General features: G+C 41.7%; 1 pseudogene; it reads left to right on the forward strand.

Annotated features, from left to right (window-relative positions):
• The window catches only part of LOC118885142, a 584,965-nt pseudogene that overhangs the window by 517,682 nt on the left and 48,097 nt on the right, over positions 1 to 19,186 (forward strand).

A 19,186-nucleotide genomic window follows, 5' to 3' on the forward strand; every position in this document is an offset into this window, starting at 1 on the left:
CTAGGAATAAATACGTCTTTAGTTCTCTGAGATAGTAAGTACTACAGAATCATTACAAGTCACAACACGTTAAAAACTTATGACATGATGTTTATATGAGAGGTTGAAGGAGATATGTTCATACGGTTATCTTCATTGTATGAATAGTCAGTTATTTGAGTTTTCTTGATAAGGGTACATTACTTCTAATGCCTTTCAACCTGAAGTTTGAAATCTGTTGATCTTATGCCTTCACTATAGGCCTTTCACAATCATTTCTAGAAAGGAGTCAATAAGATGAAGGGGCCGACTTCATTAGGTGTGGTTCCTTCACTTCCATGTTGCCTGGAAAAACAAGGACCCTGAATTATCAAATTGAATAGTGTGTGAATTAGCGTCAGGGAGCGGCAGAGAATAATGTAAAACTAGGACATGACTCATCATACTCATTACGTTCAGGGTGCCCTTCCATCGATTGGCCACAGTGGGTTATAGGACAGAATGCTCTGCCAACTGACCTTGAACAGAGCAGGCAGGACATTAAGGGACTGGGCTTTTCATGGCAGGAGAGTGACAGGTTAACAGGGACTGATTATCAGGTAGATGTGATGTGGAGGAAAAGATGGTCCCTTTCTCCATTGGATGGCAATAGCAATTGTATAGATCTATGTTTCAAGGAAAATTAGTCTTATTCTTGGAAAATGGAGACAGCAGTATTCTTAGAGGAACATTTAATCAGAATAGCGTGTGTGAGTGTATTATTCACATTTAACACCTGCCATTACATTTTGCTACTGTTTTATTCCAAATGTACCATAAGTCTCCTGTTAGAAGTAATAAAATTTAATCGATTTTGTCATAACACTGGATGAATCCTGTTTCTTCCACTAAGACAATTTTTTTTTAAATACCATAAGCCTATTTTCTTTTAAAGATTGATTGATTGATTGATTGATTGATTGATTGCTATGTTGGGTCTTCGTTTCTGCGCGAGGGCTTCCTCTAGCTGTGGCAAGCGGGGGCCACTCTTCATCGCGGTGCGCGGGCCTCTCACTATCGTGGCCTCTCTTGTTGCGGAGCACGGGCTCCAGACGCGCAGGCTCAGTAGTTGTGGCTCACGGGCCTAGTTGCTCCGCGGCATGTGGGATCTTCCCAGACCAGGGCTCGAACCCATGTCCCCTGCATTGGCAGGCAGATTCTCAACCACTGCGCCACCAGGGAAGCCCCCATATGTATATTTAATATCAGATTAAATGCTACATAGATAAAACATCAACAACCACCGTCAGTGAGCATTACGTTAAGTTATGTGAGTAGCAGTCAGGGACTAGAGTGGCTTTTAGGACCTGAAGATTATCTCCAAAACTCAACTCCTTTCTCAGGAATTATTACTTGTAAGTTTGTGTCTGTGCCCCTGGAAAAGTTATTAACCTAGAGAAATCCCTGTTTGAGATGTGAGCGTTACTCCTTTTCCCCATACAGACTGCCTCTTAGTCTGAAACAGCAAAATACTCAACTGCTTCCTTCCTGCTGCCGGACTGTAGGCTCCGTGTGGTGTATGAATGTTGGTGAGTGAGAGATCCAACCGGTCCCTGAGATACGTTTGTGATTCTGAAATTCCCTCTCCTAGTACTGCAACATCAATTCCACTACTGTACAATGATAGTGCAGACTTGGTGAGCTTAGAATGTTTCTGAAAAACCTTGTTCCCAGTTGCTAGTTCCCACAGATAATTACAGGTTCCTAATGAACATCACCAGAGTGTAGTAGGTCTTTTACCATGACCTCTGATGGCAGACGTGGAGGAATCAGAAAATGCGGAGGTGTCACAATTGCTGGATGCTGATGTTGAAAATATTTTCCTTTTCCTACTTTTTCTCTGTAAATCTGCTTCAGGGAACTGTCCTTTGTTCTTTTTGCCCATTTGCTTTTTTTTTTTAGGATTGTGCTGTACTGCGTGGCTTGCAGGCTCTCAGTTCCCCTACGAGGGCTGAACCTGGGCTATGGCAGTGAAAGCCTGAATCCTAACCACTAGGCCACCAGGGAACGCCGCTCTTTTTGCCTGTTTTCTAATTAGATTTTTTTTTTAATGTTATGGATTTAGAATTCCTTGTATATTGTACATATATTCCCCTTGGCAGATATGTGGTATGCAAAATATTCTACATTATTTTATAGTTTTTCTTTTTGTCCTCTTAACGTGGTTTTTCATGGATCAAACCTTTTAAAATTTAGTTGTAGTCCAGTAAATCCATTTTAAAAAAATGGGTCATGCTCTTTTGTGATGTCTAGGAACCCTACCCAAGTTTGAGATACTGAAGATTTTATTCTGCAGTGTTTTTCCTAAATCTCTTATAAAAGTTTTATAATTTTACATTAGTTTAACTTCGATCTAATATTTGTATAGGTATGAAGTTTAAATGGAGGGTTTTTTTCCCCTGCTAGGATTTTTTTCTTTTTCTTTTTTTAAAATAAATTTATTTATTTTTGGCTGCTTTGGGTCTTCATTGTTGTGCACAGGCTTTCTCTTGTTGAAGAGCACACGCTCTAGGTGCATGGGCTTCAGTAGCTGTGGCTCGTGGGCTCTAGAGCGCATGCTCAGTAGTTGGGGCGCGTGGGCTTGGTTGCTCCGCGGCATGTGGGATCTTCCCAGACCAGGGCTCGAACCCGTGTTCCCTGCATTAGGAGGCGGATTCTTAACCACTGCGCCACCAAGGAAGTCCCAGAATTATTTTCTTGATGAGCACTAGTTTTTGAAAATCCTCCCTTCATTGAATTGCCTTGTTACCTTAGTCAAAAATCAGTTGGGGGCTTCCCTGGTGGCACAGTGGTTAAGAATCCGCCTGCCAATGCAGGGGACACGGGTTCGAGCCCTGGTCTGGGAAGATCCCACATGCTGTGGAGCAACGAAGCCTGTGTGCCACAACGACTGAGCCTGCACTCTAGAGCCCACGAGCCACAACTACTGAAGCCTGAGTGCCCCAAGCCTGTGCCCCGCGATGGGAGGGGCCACTGCAATGAGACACCCCCCACCCCAAAGAAGAATAGCCCCTGCTCGCTGCAACTAGAGAAAGCCCGCGGGCAGCAAGAAGACCCAACGCAGCCAAAGCTAAAGAAATTTATTTAAAAAAAAAAAAAAAAGATGAAGTAGGTGTCACCAATGGTGCTGTCAAATCCTTTTACTTGCGTACTAGTTCTTGTTTATCGGAATCATGTAGGTGGTAGTTCACATAAAAGGGTGGGATTTCTTTGTGTCTTTGCAGTCCGTTAGTGATGTCTGTGATCCCCATCATACGCTGGTTGGTTATAGAGTATTCAATAATAAAGCTGTTTTCTTTCCATTCTGCCTACGTGGAGGAAATTTCTGGGTCAGGAGGTTCCGGTTTTGTTTGTAATTCTATTTCCCCAACACTGTTGATGTGGAAAAAAGATTGTTTTTTGGATTATTTCTTGGATAATTGAGCTCAATTATTGTTTGCCAATTTAGATTCACTACATTCTCAACGGGTCCTCACGTGACATTACCTGAAGACATTCCAGTAGGTAGGTCTGCATTGGAAGCGTTTTAATGTAATACCCAGTTCATCCTCATGTGTGTCCTGTCTACATGCGCATGTGAAGAGAACACGTGCAGTTCTCTTTCCCAGGTCACAGAAAATGCAAGACCCTTCATCACTTCAATAAAGAGCAGCTTACTTCTCATCAGCTTATTTCTTTGATGATGTGATAAACTTCACATGCCTTAGTCCTCGAGTCTCAGACCCCAGGTGTTGTCCGTGAGTCTGTGGACCAGAGCAGAGTGTTGAATTTGGCCTCCTGCTTGAATGAGGAATAGAAACGGAAAAGCTATTCTTTAGGGTGTGAGTATGAAATAGCTCCTACTACTCAGGCAGAGTTTTGTTACTGTCGTCCGAGTTCGTAAGAGTCACGTCCAGTTCTTATTTCCTTAAACTGCTTAAATTAACCCTTAACAAGGAAATGTTCCTGGATCCAACCACCGCCCCACATCAACAACTTGGAGACCCAAGTTTCCAGGCCACTGAATTGCTTCCATCTCACAAGGAGGGCATGTAAGCAACCTGCTGGCAAAAATAGCTTTTTATTGAAATCGTTTTCATCTTAAGAGGGAACTTCTTAGCCTCTGAAGTAACAGGCCTACAGAATTTTAAGCTTATACCTTAAAACTGTTACAGATAGTCACTTAAAGCAAGTAGGTCAAGATAAGGTGAAGCACCTTCACCACCAACCCGCCCTCCCGGGTTCCTTGCGCTGACCGGGGCTCCCTCCTCGCCCCGCCCCACGCCAGTAGCGCCCCGCCCAGTTCCGCCCCCGGAAGTCCCGCCTCATCCCTTCGCACGCAGTTCAGTATTGAACCAGAGTCGCAGTGAACGTCTCACTTTAAATCGTAAGTTTGTTGTTTCTAGTGTAAGACTATGCCGCGCGGTCCCCCTTATTCTGTCCTTAGGGATTTGGGAGAGACTATAGCACCGGGCCCTCGCACCCGAGTAAATCCAGACGTCGCTGTTACAGGTCGCGAATCTTCATTTAGGTTTGAAATCGCTCTGAGGCTGGTCCCTGCCCTTGGCTTTTCTGCCTTCGGTCCATGTAGACACCGACTTTCGCGACATTTTCCTGTTTAGAACCCTTTACCGTCTCTGATAGCGCCATGTAAAGTCCTCTTACGAGAGGTGGATTCGCGCCCCCCTCCCTCATCCTCGCCCCCCTCCCCCATCCTCGCCCCCTCCCCCATCCTCGCCCCCCTCCCCCATCCTCGCCCCCCTCCCCCCTCCTCGCCCCCTCGGCCCCTGGAGGGCAGCGCCGGCCGCCCCGCTCCCGGAGAGCCGGCGTCTTCTCCCCGGTCCTGGGATTCTGGAGAGCCCGCCCCTCTCATGAGACCCCCTCCCTCCCTCCCCGCCCCTCTGTCCTCGCGTCTCCTCAGGCCGGTCCTTCAGCTCCCCGCCTCCCCTTCGTAGGCAGCCCTTCCCCTCACCCCGCATAGGGGGAGGTGACCTGGGCCGGACGTGTGACACCCACTGTTCTTCCGTTCCAAATTCCAAATGGTCTCTTCCAGTAGCTGGGCATCTTGTTTATTCTCCATCCCACTAAATATGTGGGGCAGGGGGATCAGGAGAAGCAGAGACAGAGTGACTGAGAGAGAAGGAGAAAAACTGAGGAGAAAAGAATGAGGGCGAATCGAAGGGAACGTGAACGATGGCTGAGGATCTTGCAGAGGAATAGTAACATAAAATAAATTTAGCCTTGAAAGTCTTGCACTGTGATAAAATATAGAAGTAATTAAAATAGGATCTGCGGGATTGGAGAGCAACATAGTGGGAGGGGCCTGGGATCATTGGCAGGAGGGGGGTAACAGTGGAGAGGCAACACTTAGCGTGGCGGCGGGAGACAAAAGAGTTGGAACCTTGGCCTTCAGAGCAACATGGTGCCTGGAGAGATAGAAGAAACAGATTTCAGGAGCAGAGGAAGAAAACGAGCAGGAAAGAAGCATAGCCACCTGGGGGTGCTAGAGAGTGGGGACAAAGGGAGCATCACAGGGATAGAAGGCGTGTAACCCAAGGGCAGAGAGGGAGCAGAGATGGGGGAAGAAAGAGGCACGAATATCTAGAGATTTAGGGTAATCAGAAAGGTTTTGGGAAAGAGCCATAAGAGGGGAAACAAGTTGCAGAGTGGACTGGACACATGTGAGGGTCGATATAGGAGGGCAGGTATGAGACAGTTTGGGATCTGGGACCTGGCAACCTTTGCTGCAGTGCTTACACCTGGACAAACATCTCCTGGAGCAACAGAATACAAAGAAACTAGAAGGAACTAAAAATAACTGCATGCATGAGCAGTTGGGGCAAATTATAAACAATATACAAAGAAACTAAAAACCCAGTTGCCACTTCTGAGGTGTTGGGTGCAAAAACAGGATACTGTGCATGCACCCTGCACACCCCTCCAGCCTGACCCCTGGGCCCACCCCTACCCTCACTCCATATAAGGGACAGACTTGCCCCCCACCCCCCACCCCGACCCTGGGAGCGAGCAAGGGATCCTGTTACTTGTTGCTGCATGAGTCCCAATAAAGCCTTGCCTGAATTTCTTGTCTGGACTCTTAGCAATTTCTATTGATAAAAGAGCCCAAAAATCCTGATCCGTAACAGGAACACCAGCAGAGTAGAGGGGAAGAAAAACAGAGACAAAGCAGAAAAAGGGAGAAAGATAAAGAGAATGAAATGGAAATGCACAGTAGTGCAGGTAGTGTTGGGGAAACTGGATCCAGATGGATGGTGAATTGTGTCAATATGGATGATTCAGTTGTGATATGCTGATTTGTGGCTTTAGAATATAGTAAATATAAAATTTGTTTGCTTAGGTTTACAGGTGAAGATGACAATTGCAAAACTGTTTATAAGATTTGTGCATTTAGTAATTATTTGTATCAGAAGATAACTTCATTATTTATTTATTTATTTATTTTTGGCTGCGTTGGGTCTTTGTTGATGCTCGCGGGCTTTCTCTACTTGCGGTGAGTAGGACTTCTCATTGCGGTGGCTTCTCTTGTTGCGGAGCATGGGTTCTAGACACGCGGGCTTCAGTAGTTGTGGCACGCAGACTCAGTAGTTGTGGCTCCGGGCTCTAGAGCACAGGCTCAGTAGTTGTGGCGAACGGGCTTAGTTGCTCCGTGGCATGTGGGATCTTCCTGGACCAGGGCTGGAACCCGTGTCCCCTGCATTGGCAGGCGGGTTCTTAACCACTGCACCACCAAGGAAGTCCCTAACTTCATTTTAATGTGGTGTATCACACTGATTGATGTGCAGATATTGAAAACTCCTTGCATCCCTGGGTTAAATCCCACTTGATCATGGTGTATGATCCTTTTAATGTATTGTTGGATTCGGTTTGCTAGTATTCTGTGGAGGATTTTTGCATCTATGTTCATCAGTGATATTGGCTTGTAATTTTCTGTTTTTTGGTGGCATCTTTGTCTGGTTTTGGTATCAGGGTGATGGTGGCCTCATAGAATGAGTTTGAGAGTGTTCCTTCCTCTGCAATTTTTTGGAATAGTTTCAGAAGGTTAGGTGTTAACTCTTCTCTAAGTGTTTGATAGAATTTGCCTGTGAAGCCATCGGGTCCTGGACTTTTGTTTGTCGGAATTTTTTTTTTTTTTTTTTTTTTAATTTATTTATTTTGTTTACTTATTGTTTGTCGGAATTTTTTAAATCACAGTTTCAATTTCAGTACTTGTGATTGGTGTCTTCATATTTACGATTTCTTCCTGGTTCAGACTGGGAAGATTGTACCTTTCTAGGAATTTGTCCATTGGCATATAGTTGCTTGTAGTAGTCTCTTATGATCCTTTGTATTTCTGAGATTATTTCTGATAATCTCTGTATTTTTAGAGATTATCATACTAAGTGAAGTAAGTCAGAGAAAGACATACATCATTTGACTTATCATTCGTCATATCATATGGCAAATATATCACTTTTATGTGGAATCTAAAAAAATGATACAACTGAACTTATTTACAAGACAGAAACGAACTCACAGACTTAGAAAACAAATTTATGGTTACCAAAGGGAAAAAGTCGGGTGTGGAGGGATATATTAGGAGTTTGGGATTAACATATATACACTGATATATATAAAATAATTGGGGACTTCCCTGGTGGTGCAGTGCTTAAGAATCCGCCTGCCAATGCAGGGGATGTGGGTTCGAGCCCTGGTCTGGGAAGATCCCACATGCCGCGGAGCAACTAAGCCCGTGTGCTACAACTACTGAGCTGCGCTCTAGAGCCCGCGAGCCACAACTACTGAAGCCCGCAGGCCTAGAGCCCGTGCTCTGCGACAAGAGAAGCCACCGCAATGAGAAGCCCGCGCACCGCAACGAAGACCCAACGCAGCGAAAAAAAAAAAAAAAAAAAAAATATATATATATATATATATACACAAAATAATCAACAAGGACCTACTGTATAGCACAGGAAGCTTCTACTCAGTATTCTGTAATAACCTATATGGGAAAAGAATCTGAAGTAGAATGCATATATGTATGTATATAACTGAATCACTTTGGTGTACACCTGAAAGTAACACAACATGGTAAATCAACTATACTCCAATATAAGGTAAACATTAAATTAAAAAAAAAAGAAGAAGATAATATCGTTTTGTAATAGCTGTTCATCCAGGGAGGAGTGACTTCACTCAGACATTTGTGGATCACCCCCTTCCCTTTTCCTGGCATGGAATAGAGGAGAAGTTGGGCAAGAAATGACTGTCACCACCTGGTGCCTCTTTAAGTGAATATTAAAAGTGTTGTTTTTTTGTACAGGCTTTACTTTTTTGATCTCATTTGTTTATATTTAATTATTTAGAGCTTGAAATAAGTCAGTATATTCAATATCTACTTTTCTATAAATAATAACTTCTGAAATAAGCTCTGGTGCCTTCTATAATCTACTCATGTTATTCTTTTCTAAATATGTTATATTCTCAAGTATTTAAAACTTTGACACAAGAATTTTTAGATTAAAAATAATTCACAAGTTATTTCCCTTTAAATTTTTTTTGAGGTTTATTCGGTATCTGTGTGTTTCTTCCTCTTTATCTTATCTCTTGGAAAAGTTCTTTGGTAAATAGTAAATAATTGTCTATTTTGATGTGTACTTGGCAAAGATGTCAATGATGTTTTATTTTAACATTCAAAATCAAGTTTAGCCAGTTAGCCTTATATTTTGTTTCCTTCCTTTTTCTGTGATATGTTAAAATAGTGAGCTGTGAGATGATAGGAAGATTTTTCCCTCAGGTCCCTCTTAACTGTTCTGTACAGATGATGAAGGATGGACAAGATTGACTTGGAAGCTTCCAACAGAGCCTCTCTATTCATGATGAAGAAGTTTGCTGGGAGCTTATTTCTAAGCTGACCCCTTATAATGTTTTCTGCACCAACAGGTATGCTTTTGCAGTGGCCACGCCACACGGCTTTCAGGATCTCCGTTCCTTGACCAGGGATTGAACCCAAGCCAGGGCAGTGAAAGCCCAGAATCCTAACCACTAGGCCAACCTGAAACTCCTTGTATTTTTAAGTTATTTTAATGTGATTTTTCTGGAAAAGAAGAATTAAATGTTTGGTACCAGTGTGATCTGACCTTGAAAGAGAAGTTTACATTGCTCAGACTCATGATAGATGGTGTTTTTTCTTTTTTTTTTTTTTTTTTTTTTTTTTAATTTTTTTTTTTATAGCTACTTTTATTTTTATTTATTTATTTTATTTTTGGCTGTGCTGGGTCTTCGGTTCGTGCGAGGGCTTTCTCCAGTTGCGGCAAGCGGGGGCCACTCTTCATCGCGGTGCACGGGCCTTTCACCATCGCGGCCCCTCCCGTTGCGGGGCACAGGCTCCAGACGCGCAGGCTCAGCAGCTGTGGCTCACGGGCCCAGCCGCTCCACGGCATGTGGGATCTTCCCAGACCAGGGCTCGAACCCGTGTCCCCTGCATTAGCAGGCAGATTCTCAACCACTGCGCCACCAGGGAAGCCCTAGATGGTGTTTTAAATAGGATGAGCAATAAGGACAAACTCTGCCCGCTTAACCCTTCGGGTGACCTTTTCAGAATTCAGTTATGCCTGATTCTGTTCACTCAACTCAGACTTTCTCATAACTGCCTCAGAGAGCCCACTCGTAACATGGAGGTGAGCGACTCCACCAGAAATTCTTCATTTGAGCAACACAGACCCTTGAAATGATTGTGTGTGGCAGTGCCCAGTTGAATTTAGAGTTTTAATTTATTTTATTTTATTTATTTATTTTTGGCTGCGTTGGGTCTTCATTGCTGTGTGTGGGCTTTCTCTAGTTGCAGTGAGCAGGGGCTACTCTTATTTGCAGTGTGCAGGCTTCTCACTGCGGTGGCTTCTCTTGTTGCGGAGCACGGGCTCTAGGCGCACGGGCTTCAGTAGTTGTGGCATGCAGGCTCAGTAGTTGTGGCACACGGGCTTAGTTGCTCCGCAGCATGTGGGATCTTCCCAGACCAGGGCTCGAACCCGTGTCCCCTGCCTTGTCAGGCGGATTCTTAACCACTGCACCACAAGGGAAGCCCCTAATTTTAATTTTCAACTCTTACACTCAGACCTCCACTGGCTACCGTTTGTCCTGTGGACAAAATCCTGACTCCTCATTGTGGCTACACAGCCCTGTGTCATCCTCAGGGCCCTGCCGGGGTCTCCAGCCTCATCCTGGGAGCTTAACCTTTTCTCGTGGTTCACTCTGCCCCGGTCACATTCACCTTTTCTCTGTTCCCAAGCACCAAAACCTTTTCTGTCTCAGCTCTTAGTTCCTGTTCTTACCTTCTCCCTTTAAGTCACCATGGGTTAGGCCCTTTGTACTCCTTCAGGTGTAGGCTCAGAGAGGCCTCCCCACCCGCTCCTGACAATCTCTTGTCACTCGAATGGTTTTATTGTCCCTACATCAATCACCCTCATGAGAAACGCCCTTCTCCATTGATTATTTGGAGTCTCCCATTTTCGCTCCACTGAAGAGCACACAGTGTTCCTCTTCTCCTGAGGATGACTGCAGCATCTCACTCTGGGGATGTGTTTAGAAGCTGGGACTGTGGGTTGGGCTGAGTAATCTCCCCTCAGGAGAGACCAGGTGAACAGGGTAGGTGATGAGGATGGTTCCCATATTTGTTCTGGACATTCCGACTTTAATTGATCCTTACCCCATGTGGCTACCTAATTACTCAAAAGCAAGAAGATGTAGGGAGCTGTAAAAAGCCCTACAGATCTGATGTCCTCATGCAGTGTCCTGAGGTGTCCCCGTGTTTAGTCTCCTGTGTCACTGCTCCCCTGTAGCCCCCAGGTGTTCCGGTCTCTGCACATCCGAGGATCAGTTGCCGCCTGGCACAGGAGCTTTGCCTTCAAGCATTTCACCTGCTCAGAGTCAGGGATACTGATTTCACTGTGCTAAGGGGGGGCATAAATCCAGAACCTAAGGGGAATGAAGGAAGTCCCTGTCAAAGAGCTAGGGTGAATTAATCTTTTAATTACCTGTGAGTTGGGAGAACAGGAGACAAGAGACCTGGGGACCCTCTCTCTTTGAGACTTCCTCACTGAATTCAGATGCCTTTGTAACTGAAGTCCATAACGTCCCCAGTTGCTGGTAAATTTTCCCAGGAGGGTCAACTTCTTGACCTTCATACTGAACGCCCAGCGTCCTTTGGATGGTTTCTTGGGAATATTCCTGTTGCGATGCCTCTGCAGACAGATACTTGTGCCTTTTAGCCCTCTTTGCCCGTGTTTGCATGAGGAGAGGTAGAAAAATGGGGAAATTGAAGGGGGCCCTGTAGAGTTCTATAGGCTGGATATGGCAGCAAGGGCGGGCATCAAGATGAGCCCCGTGAATGGTGTGTTCAGCTGTCCCTTTGGTCTCAAGGGGTCTGTGGCAAGGGATGTGTCAGTTCTGGCTGGAGCACCTGGTATTGGGTTTATAGGTAGTTGTGGGTGCATTGCATGGTTTGAGGTGCCGTAGTGTCTTAGCTCAGGTTCCCTGGGACCTAGCTGCTGACACTGAGGTTTCCATGCATTGGTTTATTTGGGTATTTCATGGTTATACCTGAGGACGAATGAAGGCAGTGGATTTAGGCAGAGAAAAACATTTTTCTCCAGTGTTGTGAGAAGTATGGCCTGAGCTGAGCCCACGGGGATCTTTGGGTGCCGGAGGATGGGTGCCTTGTCCTCAGGCTATTCATCTAGAGGGTGCCCTACAGCCTCCACTCCACAGGTGACTTCTCCTGGGTCTTTTGGATGGTCTAGAATCATTGTGCAATTGTTAGAGTAATACAGGGCAAATTTCAGTGATCATGTTGTGAGTTATCTTTGGTACTTTTTAGTATTTTGGGTCCCAAATGAAGAAAGTTTTAGGTGCACTGTGAAAGGTACAAAAGAGAATTTGGAGTGTTTACGTGGGAGATTTGGGGGCATCACTGGGGCATGTGCACCGTTGGAAACATCTTTCTTTTATATATAGTTTTTTGGAGATGACAGTGTTTGGTCTGTGGTCATGGTGAAGGAAAATATATGTAGTTTTCCCTCAGGCGTGATTTATTAGAAGTAGAATATTTTCTCGTATTTTATAGTAGGATGAGTTAATACAGATTGTATGGAGATTGTGTTGGACCCCATGAGAGTTTGTAAGTTCATTTGAGTCCAGAAGGAAAATTATGAGTACTAAGCTTTGAATGGCAAAAGGTTTTCGTTAGGGATATTCTGCTAGGTATGTGTCTGTGGACACAACTTGAGATGGGCCATTAAGTTCTCTGATGTAGTGAAAGATTTTTCCAAGAATCAGAGGGCAAGTAGCACCACAGTGATCTGCAGTCCAGAGGTTCATCCTTGGGAAGCTGTAGCTGCTACTTTCTGGCTGCCAGGCCAGTGCTGGTTCCTCTACTGTCCTCTCCCTACCTGTGTGAAAATACACACGCACACACACACACACACGCACGCACAATACACAGAACAGGGAACCCTTGTGCTTTGTTGGTGGGGATGTAAGTGGTAGGGCTTTTATTGAAGACAGTATGGCGTTTCCTTAATAAAATAGACACAGAACAGGCACGCAGTCTATGACACCCACGTCTGGCTAGATATCCAGATGAAATCAAATCATTATAGTGAGGTTAATATTTGTACTCCAATGAATATTATTGCATTGTTCAAAACAGCCAAGATGTAGAAAGAACTAAAATGCCTGTTGGCAAATGAATGGATATAGAAAATTTATGTCAGCCATAAATGATGACATTGTGACAAAAAAGAAAGGTATTATATATGGAAACTAGAAATGTCAAACTCATAGAGCCATAGAGTATAAAGATTGTTAGCGTGTAAGTCCCAGAGAGACCCTATTTCTAGTCCGCAGTTCCTCAAAGGATGAATATGCATCTTTCAGCCTTTTAGTTTGTCTTCTGTGGGTAGATCACATGGTTTCATCTTATAATATCTGACCTACAAATCTTGTATTTTGTTTTGCTCTTGTACTGCTCTATCAAGTTGGGGAATGTATACTCTTCTTGATTTCATATTCTCCTAAGTTTGCATGATTTTGCCTCTGAAACTTGTTTTTGAAATAGCTAGTCCTAGGGTCTGAAATTTTATCCAGTTTCTCTGCTGTGATAATCCACCCTTAGTTAATGCACAATTCAGGTGGACTCTCCATTGTGTGGGTTTGCTGGGTAACAGAAATTTCTGATGGAGAACAGTTTCCCTCATATGTTGTAATATTTTCCTGCAGCATACAAAATCACCTTTTCAAGCTATGTAGTGGAGTGGTCAGCATGTTCTAGGATATGAGACAGAAAGTATCAACAGAGCCTGGCTGATAAGTCTTTCCAAAGGGTTTTTTCTGATTTTGAGGAATATCACAAACCATTTCTCAAGGGCAGTGAGTCTTAGGATGTGTTTATCTATTCCTTCAAGAGACACTATTGGTATTTACTAGGGATTGGGTTGACTCTGTTGATTGCTTTGAGTAGTATTTACATCTAGAAAATATTGACTACCAATTAATGAACTTGGGATATCTTTGCATTGTGTCCTTTCTAATATTTTTCAGCTGTGTTTTTAGTTTACAGTATACAAATCTTTCCCTTTAAATGTCAGCTTATTCCAAGTATTTTACTTATTTCTTTGATGTTATGGTAAATAGAGTTGTTTGTGAATTTCCTTGTTTTTTTTTTAAGGAGCGTTTTTTGTTGTTGTGGTTGTTATTTGCTTTTTGTGCCACACAGCACTGCTTGAGGGATCTCAGTTTCCCAATCAGGGATTGAACCTGGACCACAGCAGTGAAAGCGCCAAATCCTAACTACTCGACCACCAGGGAACCAGGGAACTCCCCCTGAATTTCCTTCTTGATTGTTCATTTTTAATTTATAGAAACACAATTGATTTTTATTTGTTGATTTTATCTCGTAATTTTTCTGAGTTCCTTCATTATTTCTAGCAGGTTTATTTTGCAGAACTTTCAGGGTTTTCTACATACTAGAACATGTTGTTTGTCAACAGAGATAATTTTGCTTCCTTTTTCTATTTGGATACCTTTTATTTACTTATTTTTTTCTGCCTATGTGTTCCTGCTAGACTTTCTAGTAGTTCATTTTTAGAAACAGTGAGAGCAGATATCCTTGTCTTGTTCCTGATCTTAGAGGAAAATCTGTTGAGTATGATGTTAGCCATGGGCTGTTACTATACGTCCTTAATGTTGAGGAATTTTTGTCTAGTTTATTGAGTGTTTTTATCATAAAAGACTGTTGACATTTGTCAACTGCTTTTTCTGCATCAGTAGAGATGATCATGTTGTCTTTTTCTTTCATTCTGTTAACATGCTGTTTTACATTGAACGATTTCCATTTGTTGAACCATCCTTATATTTTAAAAATACATTCCCATTAGCCATGGTATATAATCGTTTTAACGTGCTATTGAGTTGTTAGATATAATGTGTAGAGTTTTTTCATAGCTTCTTTATATCATTTTGATGTATTCATGTTCTGTAGTAATATTCCTTATGTCATTTGAAATTAGTAGTTTTATTTATTGTGAACAGAGGAGGGACAAATTATTTGTGACAGAAGCTGCGGTATCATATTGTAATAATTTCCAATTAATTATCACCCTGTGAGATTATACATGTCTTCCCTTTGATATCAAGATTGGCTGCTTGACTTAGGCAACCCTTACTTCCCTTTGAGAGGATTGTACTTCCTTGCCCATTTATGCCTTTTGAGTTCCTTGGCCAATTTGGTGTGAGTAGAATGGCATGTTTCAACCTGAAATCAAAGCTTTCAAAGCTTTTATTTGCTTCATATAACCCTGTCTTCTCTCTACTGCAAGAATGGTCTTGGATAGACTGAAATTTTACCCAGAATAACAGAATCAAATTATTGAAAGAAGCAAGAGGTGAATAATGATTGATATAATATGAGGAAGCAATCAGTGTTTCTTGTTGTAAGCCATTGAGAATTCAGGAATATTTGTTACCATAGCAAAACTTGTAGGCAGTTAACTGGTACACTTTCAATGACCTTTTCTTTTTGCATACCCATCTTAACCTCCCAACGTCAAGGTTATAGGTGAGAACTCATTATCTCCAGTAATTACTCCACCTTTAACCCTTGGATTCACTTTCTAAATTATTACCCTTATTCCTTCTCATATATTGCCTCTTGCCATTAGAATATGCATTTATTCTTTTTTAAAAAATATTTATTTATTTATTTAGGCTGCACCATATCTTAGTTGTGGCACGCAGGATCTTCGTTGTGGCATGCAGGATCTTTTAGTTGCAGCATGCGGACTTCTTAGTTGCGGCATGCATGCGGGATCTAGTTCCCCAACCAGGGATGGAACCTGGGCCCCCTGCATTGGGAGCTCAGAGTCTTACCCACTGGACTTACCACCAGGGAAGTCCCGCATTTATTATTATTTATTTATTTTTAACATCTTTATTGGAGTATAATTGCTTTACAATGGTGTGTTAGTTTCTACTGTATAACAAAGTGAATCAGCTATATGTATACATATATCCCCATATCCCCTCCCTCTTGTGTGTCCCTCCCACCCTCCCTATCCCACGCCTCTAGGTGGTCACAAAGCACCGAGCTGATCTCCCTGTGCTATGCGGCTGCTTTGCACTAGCTATCTATTTTACATTTGGTAGTGTATATATGTCCATGCCACTCTCTCACTTTGTCCCAGTTTACCCTTCCCCCTCCCTGTGTCCTCAAGTCCATTCTCTACGTCTGTGTCTTTATTCCTGTCCTGCCCCTAGGTTCTTCAGACCCTTTTTTTTTTTTTTTTTAGATTCCATATATACGTGTTAGCATATGGTATTTGTTTTTCTCTTTCTGACTTATTTCACTCTGTATGACAGACTCTAGGTCCATCCACCTCACTACAAATAACTCAATTTCATTTCTTTTTATGGCTGAGTAATATTCCATTGTATATATGTGCCACATCTTCTTTATCCATTCATCTGCCGATGGACACTTAGGTTGCTTCCAAGTCCTGGCTATTGTAAATAGTGCTGCAGTGAACATTGTGGTACATGACTCTTTTTGAATTATGGTTTTCTCAGGGTATATGCCCAGTAGTGGGATTGCTGGGTCGTATGGTAGTTCTATTTTTAGTTTTTTAAGGAACCTCCATACTTATTTATTTCTATTGAAGTATCGCTGATGTACCATGTTGTGTTAGTTTCAGATGTACAGTAAAGTGATTCAGATATATATATTCTTTTTCGGATTCTAATCCATTATAGGATATTACAAGATATTGATTTTAGTTCTCTGTGCTGTACAGTAGGTATTTGTTTTTTGTCTACTTGATATACAGTGCTGTATATCTGTTAATCCCAAACTCTAATTTATTCCTCCCCCACTTTCCCCTTTGGTAATAAGTTTGTTTTCTATGTTTTTGAGTTTATTTCTATTTTGTAAATAAGTTCATTTGTATAGTATATTCATTTGTTTTTAATTCAATTACAAATATATTACATTCATTGTCTAACTACCCTTAAAGGACTTTGCGTTTTCAGCTATAAAACTTCCAACTGGTTTATCATGATCAAATATTTGTAAATAATCTCACTGAAATTGCCCTATTTCATGGTGCTGCCTTCATTTGAATGAGGAAGCCTCGGAACTGGATGAGCTCAGTTAAGACTAAATTTTGGTCTGAAAATATCCTCTAGGATTTTGTTCAGTTTATGGTTCATAGACTTCTGACTTGGTGATTCAGAGCAACATATTTCAGCACTTAATGATTTCTCTTGTATGTGACAGGGAGGGTCACAACACAGGCACAACGAGTATGCCGGGTCCTTCAATGCCATTCAAAGTCATAAACGCTAAGGTTCCTGGGCAAGTTTGTTATTACCAGTATTAGTTTAAATTTTCGAATATTCCTTTATTCAAATATAACACGTGTATTTATTATTTTTTGAATTTCGCTTGATGTCATATTACGGAGTGAAAATGTTAGACAAACTCTGTAACTTGAAAATAGCAAAGGTTAAAAAGAGCTCCTTTTCTTCTTTTGTGCTAAAGGAAACAGCTTACTTAGCTAAGAGCTACACCTCCCTGTCAATTTCAATGACTCATGATAGCTCCCTTGTTTCCTTAGGAACCAGCCAGATAGGAATACTCCAGATTCCCAGCCTCAGTGTCGTCCTCAGTTGTCCTCAGTGATCACTGGGTGCAATGACCGTTACCGTGATTTAATCAAAATTTAGTATGCTTTTCTCCTCTCCCAAGGTCACTATTTTAGACCGCTTTTGAGCATTGTAATTCAGAACAACAGCACTGCCTGAACATCTCCTCCAAGTAGGAGACTTTAGTGTAAAACATCCCCTGAGAATGTAGCCTCAGGCCACCTAATCATCCACTCTTCCATATGGGGGCTTTTCTACCTTGTTGACCTCTCGGTGTAAAAGAAAAGCTGTTCATTGGTCTGACTTTTGAGGCTTTACAGACTTTTATGGTTGGCAAGTTCCCTACATTGTAATAACTCTTTGGAATAAAATCTATCCTTACCTAAGTTTGACAGTGGTAAAAATTTCAGTCATTCAATCTAGACTCAAAAATATATATGTTTAAAAATTTTCTAGGACACGGTTTGAAAGCCTGCATATATATATTTCAAACTATATCTTTCTTTTTACATTCTTGAATCGTTCATAATTTGCATTTGTTACATTATGATATACAGGGTGACATATCAAAATCTTCCTGTGATTTAGGAAATTTCCTTTTTTCTTGTGAATTTGTTCAGTTTGATGCCTTGTTAATTATATAAGCAATAAAACTCCCCATTCAAAAAAATGATTCATGACTTTCCCCTATAATTGGCTTCTCCTCTCCTGTTCTGTGTTTAATGAAAAGTTCCACTGCCAACTCATTTCCTTGTGTGGAATCATGGAAGTCCATGCTGAAATGTCTTTTTTGCCAACATCGCTAGTGAGCAATATTGTATAATACAGAGTAATCTACCTAATAAAGTTCACAAAATTTATTTGAGTCAACTGCATCTTTTAAAAATGTGAAGGACTTCCCTGGCGGTCCAGTGGTTAGGACTCCTCGCTTTCACTGCCATGGGCCTGAGTTCAATCCCTGGTCAGGGAACTAAGATCCTACAAGCCACACAGGGTGGCAAAAAAAAAAAAAAAAAAAGTGACACATCTTCTTGTATTCGTGTGTGCTATACCAGGACTTTCTGCTCATCTTACCTGAAAATATTTTAAATACACTAAGTTCCGTATCTAAACATCATCATATTTCAATTTATTCCCATGTCTGTATGGATGAAATGTTTCACATGCACAGATGTGATAAAACACACATAGTAGTAGATGTTATCTAACAGATAGTGCCTTAAAAATATTGAGGGCTGAAATGAAGTTATTGCATATTTGACAATCTAGTTTTACTTTTTTAGGGTTCATATTAAAGAGAGTGTATCTCCTTACTAAATATCCTTAGAAACATTGCAACTTAGTTATTCTTTACATGGAAATAAATCCCAGCGTCTTCTGAAGACTATATGTTTTACAGACTTTGTTATCCACATTTGACAGAACTTTTAGAAGTAGAAAATAAAGAGCTAAAATATATTACAATTTAAAAATAAGATGTGAAACTTTCTAAGTACCTGTATAATGGACGTATAGTCAATTTGAAATTACATTGTGTAGTTATTATATGTTTAAGTATTTTTCATAAACAAGTTTTTGTGAAAGATACTTAAAGGTAATTAAGTGTGGGATAGAGGAAGTATTTTAAAGAATAATGCAGTTATTCTTATTGTGGTAGTTATTTCAATATATGTAAATCAGAACATTATGCTGTATACCTTAAACTCATACAGTGATGTATGCCAAGTATGGCTCAATAAAGCAGGGGAAAAATGTGGTTTTAAAAGGCAAATAAAACACTTTAGCAACAAGCAGGAACTGTAATAGGGAAGAACACTTTGTATTCTATTACAAGTTCATCACTGAAGGCATGTTGCCTAGAAGCTTAAATTATACATAATGGCCCATCTCTGGGAACCCTGCCTCCCAGGTCATGAGCGTTAAGCTAAAATACCTTTGTTTAGCTCAAAGGAAGCCTCCTGACCAGACCCACCTGTGAATGACTGCAGGGAGGAAGAAA

This window comes from Balaenoptera musculus, chromosome 19 (assembly GCF_009873245.2).
Source record: "Balaenoptera musculus isolate JJ_BM4_2016_0621 chromosome 19, mBalMus1.pri.v3, whole genome shotgun sequence".
NCBI lineage: Eukaryota > Metazoa > Chordata > Mammalia > Artiodactyla > Balaenopteridae > Balaenoptera > Balaenoptera musculus.